This window comes from Canis lupus, chromosome 30 (genome assembly GCF_011100685.1).
Source record: "Canis lupus familiaris isolate Mischka breed German Shepherd chromosome 30, alternate assembly UU_Cfam_GSD_1.0, whole genome shotgun sequence".
Lineage (NCBI taxonomy): Eukaryota > Metazoa > Chordata > Mammalia > Carnivora > Canidae > Canis > Canis lupus.
Genome location: NC_049251.1, coordinates 25,391,248 through 25,404,741, shown reverse-complemented (window position 1 = coordinate 25,404,741; position 13,494 = coordinate 25,391,248). Strand labels below are relative to the sequence as shown.

The 13,494-nt window shown below is 38.5% G+C and overlaps 1 long non-coding RNA gene across 2 annotated transcripts in view; it reads left to right on the top strand.

The window, feature by feature from the left end:
- The window catches only part of LOC106558046, a 99,575-nt gene that overhangs the window by 20,262 nt on the left and 65,819 nt on the right, over positions 1 to 13,494 (top strand). Inside the window, exons 1-2 of one of the 2 annotated variants that reach the window (XR_005381720.1) lie at positions 9,206 to 9,539; positions 11,257 to 11,377. The exons of the other annotated variant lie outside the window; for it this stretch is intronic. This is a non-coding gene — a long non-coding RNA (uncharacterized LOC106558046). Of the gene's footprint in view, positions 1 to 9,205; positions 9,540 to 11,256; positions 11,378 to 13,494 lie in introns of those variants that run through there. 2 annotated transcript variants of the gene reach the window in all.

Genomic DNA, 13,494 nt, shown 5'->3' with positions numbered 1-13,494 from the left:
AAGTCTACACATGGATAAACCTAAGCTGGCTGACACAAATATGAAATACTTTGAAATAATTTCACAGGAGCGAGGGGCAATAAAGATCATTAGGCAACTTTTCGAGGAGGGCCAAACCTCTGGCGAACAAAGAGGAAATTGACTACTGTTTAACTTTATATATAAAATCCTAAAAATTTGGATTGGATATTTCAAAACGTTGTATGAAGCTAATAAAAATGTTCACTTTGTTTCAGAATTACCTAGTATGTAGAATCACATTGTGCTTTGGTTTAGGTGAGGATACACTTAGTCACCCAAGTTCTTAAGCTCAGGGTTAAAAGGCCCTGATGTTGTAGTGATTCAGTTGGGAGGTATGACCCAAGAATTGATCAGTATTGATACTGTACTTTTAAAGTGTTGATATTTTTTTTAATTTCTTACTTATACACAAAATTAGAATAGATTCAGGCTACATCAGTAATTAATAATACTGTATTTTGAACTTCTTGTATTCTGGGACACCTGAGTGGCATGAGGCTGACTGGAGTTTATAGCAGTTTCTGAGCCTGTAAGTATTTGTTAGCCTATATGTGGAAGCCTGGGAATTCTGGTGGTGCTTTAACTTCTCATGAATTTTTGGGATATTTGAATCTGTAATTATAGTTCAAGTTCTCTATGTTAATTATCAATTGCTGTGTGTTTCCCAGTCAGGAAACTTGAGATTGGTGGGCCAGTACAGTTCTACACATAGTTTTTGCAGTTGTTTTTTTAAATTTAGTTCTTACAGCCTTGTGGTACTGCCTAAGGAGGACTTGGGGGGTTACGAAACAAGGGGAGGGAGTGAATAAATGGAGTTTTTTTTTTTTTCGGGTTTTCATCTTTCACTCACAAGAAACAGATGCTGATTCATGTGTATATTTTGCAGGATTTACGTTGAGGTTTTGGGAAAAATATAACTACATTTTTTCTTGAAAATGCACTAATAGCACCATGATAAATAGTCTTTCGTCCATTGAGCCTCTACCCTTATACGTTATCCTGTTCAGCATTACTGTACACCTATGCGAGGACAATTCTTCATGAGGCCCTGAATCTGCTTAATGTAGCCGTTAGCCCTGGTGCCGAGTTTTGTTCTTTGAACAAAACACAGAACAGTTTTGCTCCTTTACTGCTAAGGCAACACATGACTATAAAAACTTTTAGAATGAATGCTCTGAATTAATGCATTTTTTAGTTTCAGGGGAATGGATTAGAGATCATTATTAGAGGATGGTCAAAGAGTCAGTTATTTGCCGGACGTCCCTTCACATTATCTTATCTTCACCTCTTATAATTTCCCCTTCATTCATTATGGTATCAACAACTCTCTTGAAAGAGAAAAAAAATCTCATTTCCTCTGGAAGTGGTCTGAAAAATACAGTAATTTCCTATGTGTTGGTGAAGAGAAAAGCAGTCAGGTTTTATGAAGTGATGGCAGGGATGTAGTATAGGCCACTCAAGAATTTTAAAACACTATATGCTTATATGACTGTTGAAATATTGTGTTACCGGAAATCTATAGTTACGTCAAACTCTTAGTCTTTAATGGTCCAAGTAGAGAGCAAGGAGAACTCATTAGCTTTTTATGATTATTCAGAAAATACGATTGTATTAATGATTTTCTGGAATTCCCCCATATAATCATATTAACATAGTTTTACTCCTGAATTAAAAAAGCCACTTCTAAAAGGTTCAAAATTATTGTTCTAACTTAAGGCTTCTTCATCAATTAGTGAGCAGATTGTTTGCAAATATTTATACTCACGCAGCACACCAGAGGAAGCACAAACCACTCTTGTGGACAAGCACGCACGACAAGAATGAAAAAGGATTTGCAGAAAGTTCGTTCTTTGACATTAAAAAAAAAAAAAAATCTCATAGCTGATTTCCTAATTTTCAACTTGATTGGTAGTTCTTGGTCCTAAAAACACTTCAAAAAGTAGGGTTGTTGAGGGATCCCCCCTCTCCTTTAAAAGGCCTGTCACAACAGAGTGGTGTTGTAGCCCCTGTTTGAATATTGAGCAGGGCTAACTTTGCTTTTGCTCCTGCCAATCTCTTCAGGCCAGGGAGAACAGGCCACCTCCCGCAGAAGAAGCATTCACTGCCCACTGCAGGGGATATAACCTATTTGTTGAAGCACATTTTAGAGGGATATGTATTTACTGGTCAGAGTAGCTGGCTACAACTGTCTGTGCTCTCCGCCTGGGGACAGGAATGCCGGCTTATTATTAAATATTGAGAAGTTGTTCATTACTATGGGGATCTGTGACAACAGCCTATATGCCATATTTGAGAAAAACGCAAATTTACACTTATTCAGATAGCGCCCAGTTCTGGGGAGACTAATGTTTGTCTGGCTAAAAGATGCAAAAAATGCAAAATCTTATTTTTGGAGATTTGACTTTGTTCGTTTTTTTTTTCCTTGAATTGAAAGATGAAATTCAAAAAACCAACTGGCTTTATGGAGACGAGAATTAAAAACAAACAAACAACACCTTTGAAAAATGTAGTTATCTAATACAGGCTTTTTTTTTTTTTTAGAAAATTGCCAGATGTTTGAAAGTACTAACTTACATGTTGGGACATTATAATAAAATGTATTTAATTAATTGGATTCTAAGGAACTAAGAAATTGGTTAGATTAGGTAAGTTGAGAGGATTAATTAGATAAACTATTTCCTTCAAGTGTTAATTTGAGAAAACTGTAATCACCAAGGCTAGTTCAATGCCAGCGGCAAAATTGCAACCCAGGAACATACCAAACAACCATTGTGTCTTCAAAGAGAGACTGTATAAAATGAATGTAGTTGCTAATTACTGATTTTAATATTCAAAATTCATGAAGACTATTATAGGCGTTAGGCCAGTGGTTCAGCCAGCCCATTATGAGTTTTTGATGATAATATGACTTGATCCCAAAAAGTCCCTGAAAATGTTGGGATGTACCCAGATATGTACAACTTTACTTCAGAATAACTATGGCTCTATCACTTTAATGTGTTCTGTTAAAACCCTTGCCAATTCTACTTATAGTTTAAAATAGTGATTCAGGTGGTAGTATATGACGAGAGGACTAGTGCCAATCTTCTGTTGATTCTTCGCTCCATCTGCATTGTGACCAGGCACATCGATTGGACTGTTTAGCACAGTGTGACATACGTTTTTATAAATGAGAACAGTGAAGTTGTTGAATCACCGGTGTTATTTAATCCCTGGGCACTTGAACCACTCCTTGTGTTTACTCTTTCATTCCCACTTCTTCTGATTCTTCTCTGCCTTTAACAATTGCATATTTGAGAATCTTTCTTTTTTTTTTTTTGAGAATACATGGAATCAGAGACATGGCTCCACAACATCATTATTAGCATGTTCCCCGAATCATCCCTAAACTTCTATTTGTTAGAACAGTCATTGTGAGAAAAATTCTTTCTGGAATTTGCATTTCATGTTTTTCAGTGGATGTATGAGGTATGTTTCACATAGTTTTCCATCTAGGAATTGTTCTATTCTGTAGCAATAACTCTCAGTTATTACCCATTTTGCTGCTTTTGAAGGGAATATATAGAGGCTTGATTTACCATCTCAGTTTAAATCTTTTCCCCACAACTTAATAGTTTTGAAACAGGCAAGCCAAATCTCTTTTTGTGGTCTCAGTTTTCAGGTGTGCATTGAAAACAATAATATCAAGTCTTACGGGATTGCTAGAGATTAAATAAATAACATCAAGGCTTAATGTCCAATGCCTAAAACATAATAAATGCTTAATATATGTTAGGCAATTATTGTTCTCATTAGATTTCAACAACACCATACAAGTAATTGAACATCTTTTTCTGTTATAGGCACTGAAGAATAAAAAAAAATTAAAACATAGGCATTATTTTGCGAATAAGCATGAATCTACTGACAGAAATAGACAAGGAGCAATTGCGATACAATGTATAAAGTATTTTTTATACCGGCTATTTATAGATTCTTATTTGGCTCTAAAAATAATTCTATGAAAATTTAACCCCATTTGCAGATGAGGAATCTGGAAAGCCAGGGAAGTTAGAATGAAAGAACCTCACAGTCGTGGGCAGGGACAAATTTCTCCCTTAAGCCTCTTGGTTCCAATCTCACCTCTGTTTTGTGCAGCAGATGACCTGTTCATGGCCCTTGCATCTGTGTATTATTGCTGGTTAATTTGCCATGAACACTTTTCTGCTCTATTGACATTGGAAAAAACTCTCAAGGCATTATAGTCTCTGTTGTTCTGTTTTTTTTAAGATTTTATTAATTTATTCATGAGATGACACGATGAGAGAGGAGGAAGAGAGATGAGACTCAGAAATAGAATTGTTTTTAGAATTAACAGTGCTACTGATGAGATTGTGCAGCATACTGGCTTGGACTACTTTCCAAACCAATTTCCCTAGTCATATATTTGATTATAATGTGAAATATAGTAAAAGATATGAGTAACACTATGTTATATCACTATTCAAATTTAAGTCTCACATTAAGGATAAATTATATAACAGTAGCACAATAGGGTTTGTTGGTGTCTGAGAGATGAAATTCATTGTCCAATGCCTACCCTATCATGGAAACCAAAACAAACAGATTTCCAAAAGCTTTTATTTTTACTGCTTGCCAATATCTTCAATTATTCTTACTCTTAAAAAACAGTGTCATAGAGATCAACAACTTGAGCTAACTGCAGGTCAGATGTATATTTGTTCAAATACAATAGGCTGCTTGATTTTTAAACTATCAGAGAATGGAGAGTTTTGCAAAACACTACTGAGGTAATAAGAATGTTGCATCCTACCGTTTGCTTCTGTGGTTTCCAAGTTCTTCCTGGTGCTGATAAGAGGCTCTGAATTTGAGACCTTTGTGATTCCTTTTCCCAGCAACCATTTTTATTTCCCTCTCTTCAACCAAATTCCACTGAGAGTCTAGCAAATTTTCCAAGTAACTGCTTTGCTGGGAGTATAGCCTTTATGCAGCTGTATTAAAGTGACCGTTTCAAGTTGGCTAACATGAGCACTGAATAAACACATATTGATATATAGAACAAAATAATATATTAGCACATTGCTCATTTGTGCTCCAATAGTCACCCTGATACTATTCGTCATGTGGGGAGTGACAAACACAATTACACCCGAGTGCTAATAGAGTGGAAGGGCAAAACTGCCTGACCTCGGCATCCCGGGTCGATTTAAATGTTTGATGTCTCATTGAATTAGTATCACAGTGTGAAAGACAAAGCTCAAACTAATGGAAATGAGCCTGGACATGCAATACTGCTGATTGGGCTGACATAATTAGAATAATATTCCACGCAGAGCTAATAACAAGCCGAAGAAATAAATAACCGAGAGATAACCTAATTGCTGCATGCTAAAATGTCTTTTGAATATGCTAGGTTAGCATTTTCTATTTACTTATAAAGCACACTGATGAGCTTAAAAGAAAAACATAGTGAACACAGTGGAAGAGGTGGACACCAAAATACACACTGCCCTCTGGAGGGCCCAGCCTCTCCTTTACACCCGGTGACTAATCACCAGTAAAACTTTTTGCAGGCCTACTCTGTGTCAAAGCACATGTCTGGGAGAGAGAGATGGTGACAGTGTGAACCAGACACATACCTTGCCTCCAGGAGCTTATGGCCCCATGGGAGTAATGAGACATGCATAAAAACAGAGTGGGAGGAGGTCAGCGAGAGAAGACAGATTGAGGAGGGTTAGGAAATCCCAGAGGGAGACTTCACTTTCAACAGATTTGCAGATTCTGTAGCCTGAAGACTCGAATAGCAAGTACGGTAATTTACTGGGGTTTGTACTCTGGTTTCTTAATCCAATACCTGAGGAAGATTCTAATTCATCATAGATTCCAGTATCCCTAGGAGGAAAGGCAATATTGGGATTTGGCTTGCCAAATCTATTTGTTTATGCTTGAGAAATACTAATAAAAATCTCTTCCATTTGTGTTGATTTTATATGTTTTCATAGTAAGTTTCATCTACACTATTGTGCTCAGCTCCTTCAAGTTCTAAGGCAAAGAGGCAATACTCTATTTACCTACTATTGTAAATGTCCAAAGGGGAATGATGAGATGCAGGAGAACTCTCAAAAGTAGGCTTCTCCGGCCTCATGGAAATGAGAGTTCACATTTATTTTGGTTCATTGTTTTATCTTCAGGCTGAGAATGCTGCCTGGTACATAAGAGGGTGCTGAATAAATATTTGTTGAAGAATGCCTACATACTTTGCCTTGGTTATGTCATTTAAACCCTCCCAGAAATCTGGAGGTGGAACTATCAATAGGCAGTTGTGAGTATAGATTCTTCTGAGGAATTTGGTTCTGAAAGGAAAGAGGAAAAACAGATTGTAGGCTGAGCTGGAGACAGGGCCTTGAGATAGGGATGCTATGAATAGATTTCTAAGTAGGGGGAAAGCAACTATGGCAAAGAAAATGTTGAGTCTCCTAGATAATGAGAAGCAGAACTGGTTGAATTTATGCCCCCCCCCCTTTTTAAATTTACTCTGCCTTTAACAAACAGGAAACCTGAGACAAAATATCAAGTGACCACAACAATAACAAGTGTCAAAATAGAACTAAACATTAGGATTTCCTTTTTCTTTTTTTAAGATTTTATTTTTTTACCTCATGAGAGACAGAGCGATAGAGGCAGAGACAAAGGCAGATGGAGAAGCAGGCTCCATGCAGAGAGCCCAATGTAGGACTCAATCCCAGGACCATGGGATCATGACATGTGCTGAAGGGAGGTGCTCAACTGCGGAGCCACCCAGGCGTCCAAAATTAGGATTTCTGAGGCTTGTTTACCATTTCAGCATTATTTGCATATCCTTGGCTTTGTATACCATCAAATTTCAAGTTATATTTTTATACAGAGTGAGGAGGCAGCATGAATAATATGAAAAGAAGACCGGTCTGAGAATTAAGGATTATGTGCATCCTGGTCTCAGTTTTGCCACTGATTGGCTGTGACCTTAGGTGAATCTCTTCAGCTTTCTGGGCCAGTCTCTTCCAATATCTTCTAAAATCCTCATAATTTGTGGAATATGTTTATCGCCTGTTTCAAAATGATCCCAGTCCAGCTTCTTTCTGGTGATTATAAAGGTTATCAGAAGTGGTTTCCTGTGAGACCTCCCAAGTACCTTAGACAGTTTCTCAAACTCTTTTGGTCTGTAGTCCACCATAACTGAATCACCTAAGCCACTGTTTTTTAATAGTTAAGATATCCCTTAGGACACCTTGCCAAAGAAAAGAGGTAAATGGCATATATTTTTGTGAGAACATAATGGGATAATATGTAGATTTGTGACATACTGTATAATAGTTGTTCATGTCCATTATAGGTGCCACCTAATCACTGATTTTTAAAAAGATTTTATTTATTTATTTGAGAGAGAAAGCACACGTGCACAAGGTGGGGGGGTGGTGAGAAACAGGCTCCCCATTGAGTAGGAAGCCCATCATGGGATCATGACCTGAGCTGAAAGTAGATGTTTAATTGACTGAGCTACCCAGGCACCCCATGATTTTTTTCACTAAACTTTTGAGTGCCTAGTATGAGCCAGGTGTGATGTCACTGATCTGCACAGATTTGTAAGAGGTCAAACAGCCTTTGGATTCCTGGTAGGTTATAGGCATTATTTGAAGAGCCATGGCCCAAGGTGAGACATAATAGAGAATTCCATAAATTTTTGTGGTAAAAATTGCTTCGTGTGAAAGAGGATGTTGTAGAGGAGAAGGATGGTGATGATAAAGATTTTTTTATAAGATAGACATGAACTGTTAATATTTGGTTAATTAAATATTTTATTAAATAATGAAAACAGCTAAGCAGTTGAGTTTTATTGTAATGAAACTTAAAATGGTGAGCTCATTTATGTTTGATTTCAAGATATAACAGTATGAGGTCCATGGAGAATGGGTTAACTACAGTCAATCCTTGAAGGGAAAAGAACTTTGAGGATTCCTGTCTACACAGGTATTTTCTTATTAAAGCAATATCAAAATGTTCAAGACTGGATGTTTTCTCCTGTGTTTATAATTACTGACATTGTGTTAGTTCAAACTTTCATCATTTCTCACCTGGATTACTCTGATAGCTTCCTAATTAGTTTCTCTTTCATGTCTTTGTGATTGCCAAGGGATATTCCTGAAAAGGGAGCCCATGTGACAGACAGCCCCTTGGCTTCTATCCTTTAGAGGCTGCCATTGTTTTCAGGATCAGTCCAACTTTAGATGAGCAGCAGCACTAGTGTAGACTAGGTTCAGTACCTTCTTCACTATTATTTCTAAATTCTTCCCCTCTGTGACCTTTGCTCTAACTTTATAGAAATGCCTAGAGTTTCCTGAGTAAACTCTTCTCTCCTCCCCATCCCAGGTCTGTGTCTGTACTATTCCCCCTGTTAAGAAAGCTCTTCCTTTTCTTTCCTCCCTGACTTAACTCCTCCTGATCCTTCAAGAGTCACTCTCTCTGAGAAGGTGGACCAGGTCTCAGAAGCCCTTCCTGAGTTCCTCTTTAAAGGAACCAGGACTATTGATTGATTATTACAGGTCTGTCTTTCCCATGAGACCTGAGGGCATGTATATGTGGACAGCAGGCTCTAGAGCTAGGCAGCCTGTGTTAGAAGGTTAGCTTTTCCATTGGCTAGACATGTCCTCAGGTAAGTTACTTAACCACTCTGTGTTGCAGTTTCCTCATCTGTGAAACAGGGATAATAATGGTACCTATTTCTTAGGGATATTACGAGGATTACACATAATACAATTCTGGAAACAGTGCCTGACAAATAATACATGCTATCTAAGTATTAGCTATTACTATTAGTGGTAGTAGTGGTAGTCATAGATGTAGACTAATTTAGAACAGTGCCTCTCATGTAGTAACTATTAAATTAATTGTTAGTGATAATGATGATTAGCTTCACAAGGCAAAGTTGGCTTGGGAGCCTTGCAGTGAAGGGTAAGGACTCAGAATGTAGAGGTTTGTGGTATCATTGAGACATGTCACTAGAAGGACATTGAATGATGACTCCTACACTGAAGGAAGCAATTGTTCCCTGCATTCCTGGCTCAGATGCCTAGAATCTCAGCTCAGGATAGTTACGTCAGCTTTGCTGTTGCCCTGGAGATAGTTTTTGGCAAGCAGCATAGTTCAAGATCTGTAAAAGATGGCAGCAACAAATGTGGTTCACGGCTGACTGGTTGACCTTGGCAGTGACTGAGAAAGTCAATATTTAAAGAGCAATTTTTTTTCCCTCTGGTAAGAAGTGATAGTGCTGTTGGAAGGTGAGGGAAGGGGGGCAAGATACTGCATGAAACCTTCATTTTGTGATATGGAAGATGTTCTCAGTGTAAAACCACTGAGTCCCAGGACTGCCTGTTTCCCATGTTGTTCTGGAGTTCACTAAACAGTTCTGGAACCTGGGACGTCTAAGTACATGACTTTCAAAATAGGAAAGGCTTACGTGGAGTTCCTCTGCCTCTTTACAGGTAAAGTTGTTCTTGCTTTTGTTTTCTTGCAACAGCTTTCATTATCTCTTGTTATCATGTTTCATTATCACTTTTGTGTATGTGTGTGTGTGTGTGTGTGTGTGTATATGTGCACATTCCTTAGAAGGAAAGGTGGGCCTAAGCAGGAAAGCACATTACTTAATTTCATTAAAAATTAAAGACTTTAGTTCAATTTTTTACCAGTTGATCCTGAGATAGAGCAATGCTGAGCCAGCAATGGCCACATGTATTTTGTTAGCAAAGGCATTTCTTTGCATTTGGTTTGCTGATCAATTACCTAAAGAGGTGTATTTAAAAGAGGAAGCAGAAAGCCAAGTGTAGGAAATGCAAAAGCCAGTTGCCTGCCACTCAGTAGAATCCAACCAGTCATGAAAAGCAGTACTACTTACTGTACTTAGTCCTTCAAACCAGATTGGTGGTCACATACTGAATGTACTTGTGGGGTTTGCCATTTTTGGTCACCAAGGCTATTGGAGGACACCCACTCGTTTGCAAATTAAGCCTCTGAGTAACCTGAAGAATTCTTCCCAAGAGTTATTAAAAAGGGATTTTCAGCTTTTACTATTATGGAATGGAAATTCTCCTATTGGCCATATTGTATAGAGGGCATGAATAAAATAATATGAGTGACCACCCCAGTGTTGTTGCCATTTATGTTTTACATAAAACTAAAGCACATCCCATTGTGTGCTGACTCCTCTGCTTTGAGTTGTCATTCAGCTCTTAATAACAGTACTTTATATTGTTGGACACTTACTATGTGTCAGGCACTGTTATGAATTTTACAAACATTACCTCACTGAATCTTTTTAACAGACTTAAGTGGCAGTTACTGTTATCATCTCCATTTTACTGAAAAGAACTCTAAGACCCACAAGGTCAGTCAGACAGTGAGTGGCAGAGCTGATTTTATCTTATTTATTTATTTATTTATTTATTTATTTATTTATTATTTATTTATTTATAGCGAGAGCACAAGCAGGGTGATCAGTAGGCAGAGGGAAAGGAAGAAGCAGACTCCCCACTAAGCAGAGAGCCCTATGTGGAGCTTCATTCCAGGACCCTGGGGTTATGACCTGAGCTCAACGCAGACACTTAAGTGACTGGGCCATCCAGGTGCCCCAGCAGAGCTGATTTTAAACCCAGGTCCATCTGAGTTCCAAGTGACTGTTTTTAGTTTGAATACAGAACACATGTATCAGGAGCCCTGTGCAAGTCCCAAGATGTACTACCATTCCCATGGAATTCCATAGTTAATCTGAGGATACATGTTATTGACCAGTTGCCCTCTTGCAGATGAGCTTTTTACCCTGAAAGCCTGGAAAGTGTTTATGTTGGGATCTGCTTTGCCTTGACCCCATATCTCTTTTCTCCCCATACTTGGGAGTCTTTTGTCATTCCCTGCTCCTGCTGGGGGACAGTTCTGGACAGAGGAGGTGAGCATGGACTCTAGTGCATCTCAGCATCAGCCAGCACTATGTTAGTCTGCCCCACCCTGGTGCTTGGACCAATATTATTGCCAGGGCCTTACCTTGTCCCTGGATTTGGGTAAATGGGTGCCTGCTCTATAATGGTGCCCTTGTACTGGATATATTGATGTGCTCTGCTTGCCTATCAGGGCATACTCCTTCCTCCTTTCTATTGCTAAGGTTACCTGGACTCTTCTCTGTTTCCTATTATTATCCTTTCATTGTAGTGTCTGCCTTTCTGATGGCACCATTCCCACAGTGAATGGTGCCTACCATTTACTATCTACCACCTGACCATGGGCACAGTCAGCTTTCAGCTTCAGCTCTTTTATTGTCTACTTTCTATTGGTAAGTTACCATTCTGTGTCCAGCTGCACTCACTATTAAACAGTGAGAGTTATAGGATACCACATAAGTGATAGTAATGATTGACCACCATGCTATTTCTGTCCCCAACCACAGTGTTTGACATTTGGTGGGAATTATTATTAAATAGTTACTGAGCGTTTGAAATATATAGTGTTATATTGTTTGCTTGACACTTGCTAGTTTTGTATAATTTATCTCATTTTGTCTTGTCTTTTTATATTGAAGTATATTTTGTAGTTTATATACATTAAAATGCATAAATCTAAAGTGTACAATTTGATGGATTCTGACATCTATGTGACCAACACTCGAATTAAGAAATATACAGAACTTTTATCACCCCAGAAAGTTCTCTTGTGTCCTTCCCACTCAATCCATGAACTCTTCCCAAAAGGAACCACAGTTCTGATTTCTTTAGATGTGGCTTGGTTTTGCCTGTTTTTGAACTTCACATATGACCAAATGTGTGTGTTCTTGGTTGATGAAGGATGGAGTGCAACTGTTACTCAATGAAGTCTTCCTAGAGGGAGGAAAAAGGGACTATAATTATTCAAGAAGATTTAGGGCTAATTTCTGGAGAGAGGCAGCTTAGGTTAAAATCTCAGCCGCTGACTAGCTGTGTGATTTAGGGAAGTTACATGATCTCTCTAAGCCTCAATTTTCTAATCTAAAAACTAGAGATTCTGGGAGTGACTTCATAGGGTTAGTGAAGGGATCAGGGACTATAAAGTGTATGTGAAGTACTTAGCTTGTGCCTGGCATGTAGTAGAATAGTACAACAGCTCTTCCTCCTCTTTCTGATTAAATGAGATGATTTGTTGTATATCAGGCATAGCACTAGGAGCTCTCTATGATCACACTTAGAACTTTTTTTTTGCTTTTTTGTTTTTTTGGTTTTTTTTTTGTTTTACCAACACTGAGCAGCCTGTGCTATCATACCCTTTTTTACTATTGATAAAACTGAGGACTAGAAAAAAAAAAAAAAAGAAAGAAAAACCTGAGGACTAGAGAGGTAAGTGACATTGCCCAATGTCACAAGGTAATAAATGGCAAACTTCAGAATTCAAGTGAGATCTGTGAAATTCCTTTAAAAAAAAAGATTTTATTTATTTATTCATGAGAGACACAAAGAGAAAGAGAGGCAGAGACACAGGCAGAGGGAGAAGCAGGCTCCATGCAAGGAGCCCTACATGGGACCCGATCCCGGGTCTCCAGGATCAGGGCCTGGGCTGAAGGCGGCACTAAACCACTGAGCCACCCGGGCTGCCCAAGATCTGTGAAATTCTAAGCTCAGTTTTTCCCTGATTTGACATTTGATTTTGCAAAAAGCCTCTTAAGCTGAGCTTCCAAGGGGTGGTGAGGCATGATATGAGAGGAAGGAATAACAGTAACAATAGAAATTGCTAGTAATTGGGCTTGCTGGGTGGTAAGTACTGTGCCAGACCCTTTCCATACAGCCTCATTGATCCTGACCAGAAACCTCCAAGGTGAGCACTCATAAATCCCCTTTTGTAGAATAGGATATTGGGACTCACACTGGGTAAGTGAGTCTCCCAGTGTTAGCCAGCTGATAGGGGGCAGTTTCAGGAATTTCATATGTGAGGAAATGGGACCTGTTCTTATGTAGGACACTAGAGGTGAAAAACTTGGCTAAGGGCCCATTCTAGTATCCAGAGAAGTGATTGGTATGCATAATTGTGAAGATACACACGATGAAATGAGACAACTGGCCACCAGTTCCAAAGGTCCCCCCTCCTTTTTTTAAAAAACAGCTTTGCTGTGATAGTCAGCAGGTTCTGCTGACCTAACTGTCAGTTCTGCTACTTACTGTGTCTGTACAGCCTTGTACAAATTATATTACTTCTCAAAGTTTCATCACTGGTTAAAACATGACAAAATATGCCTATTCCACAGAATTGTTATGTAATTAAATTAACCATTATATGTAATATGTATGTCATCCTGCAGAACACCTCGCAGGCCCTCCATAGGTGATGGCTATGATTATGACATCACCCTCATCTTGGAAAGCACAGAGGAGAAAGAGGAGTCAGGATGAATTACAGCTTATCAATAGAGAGCTATACCTACTACTG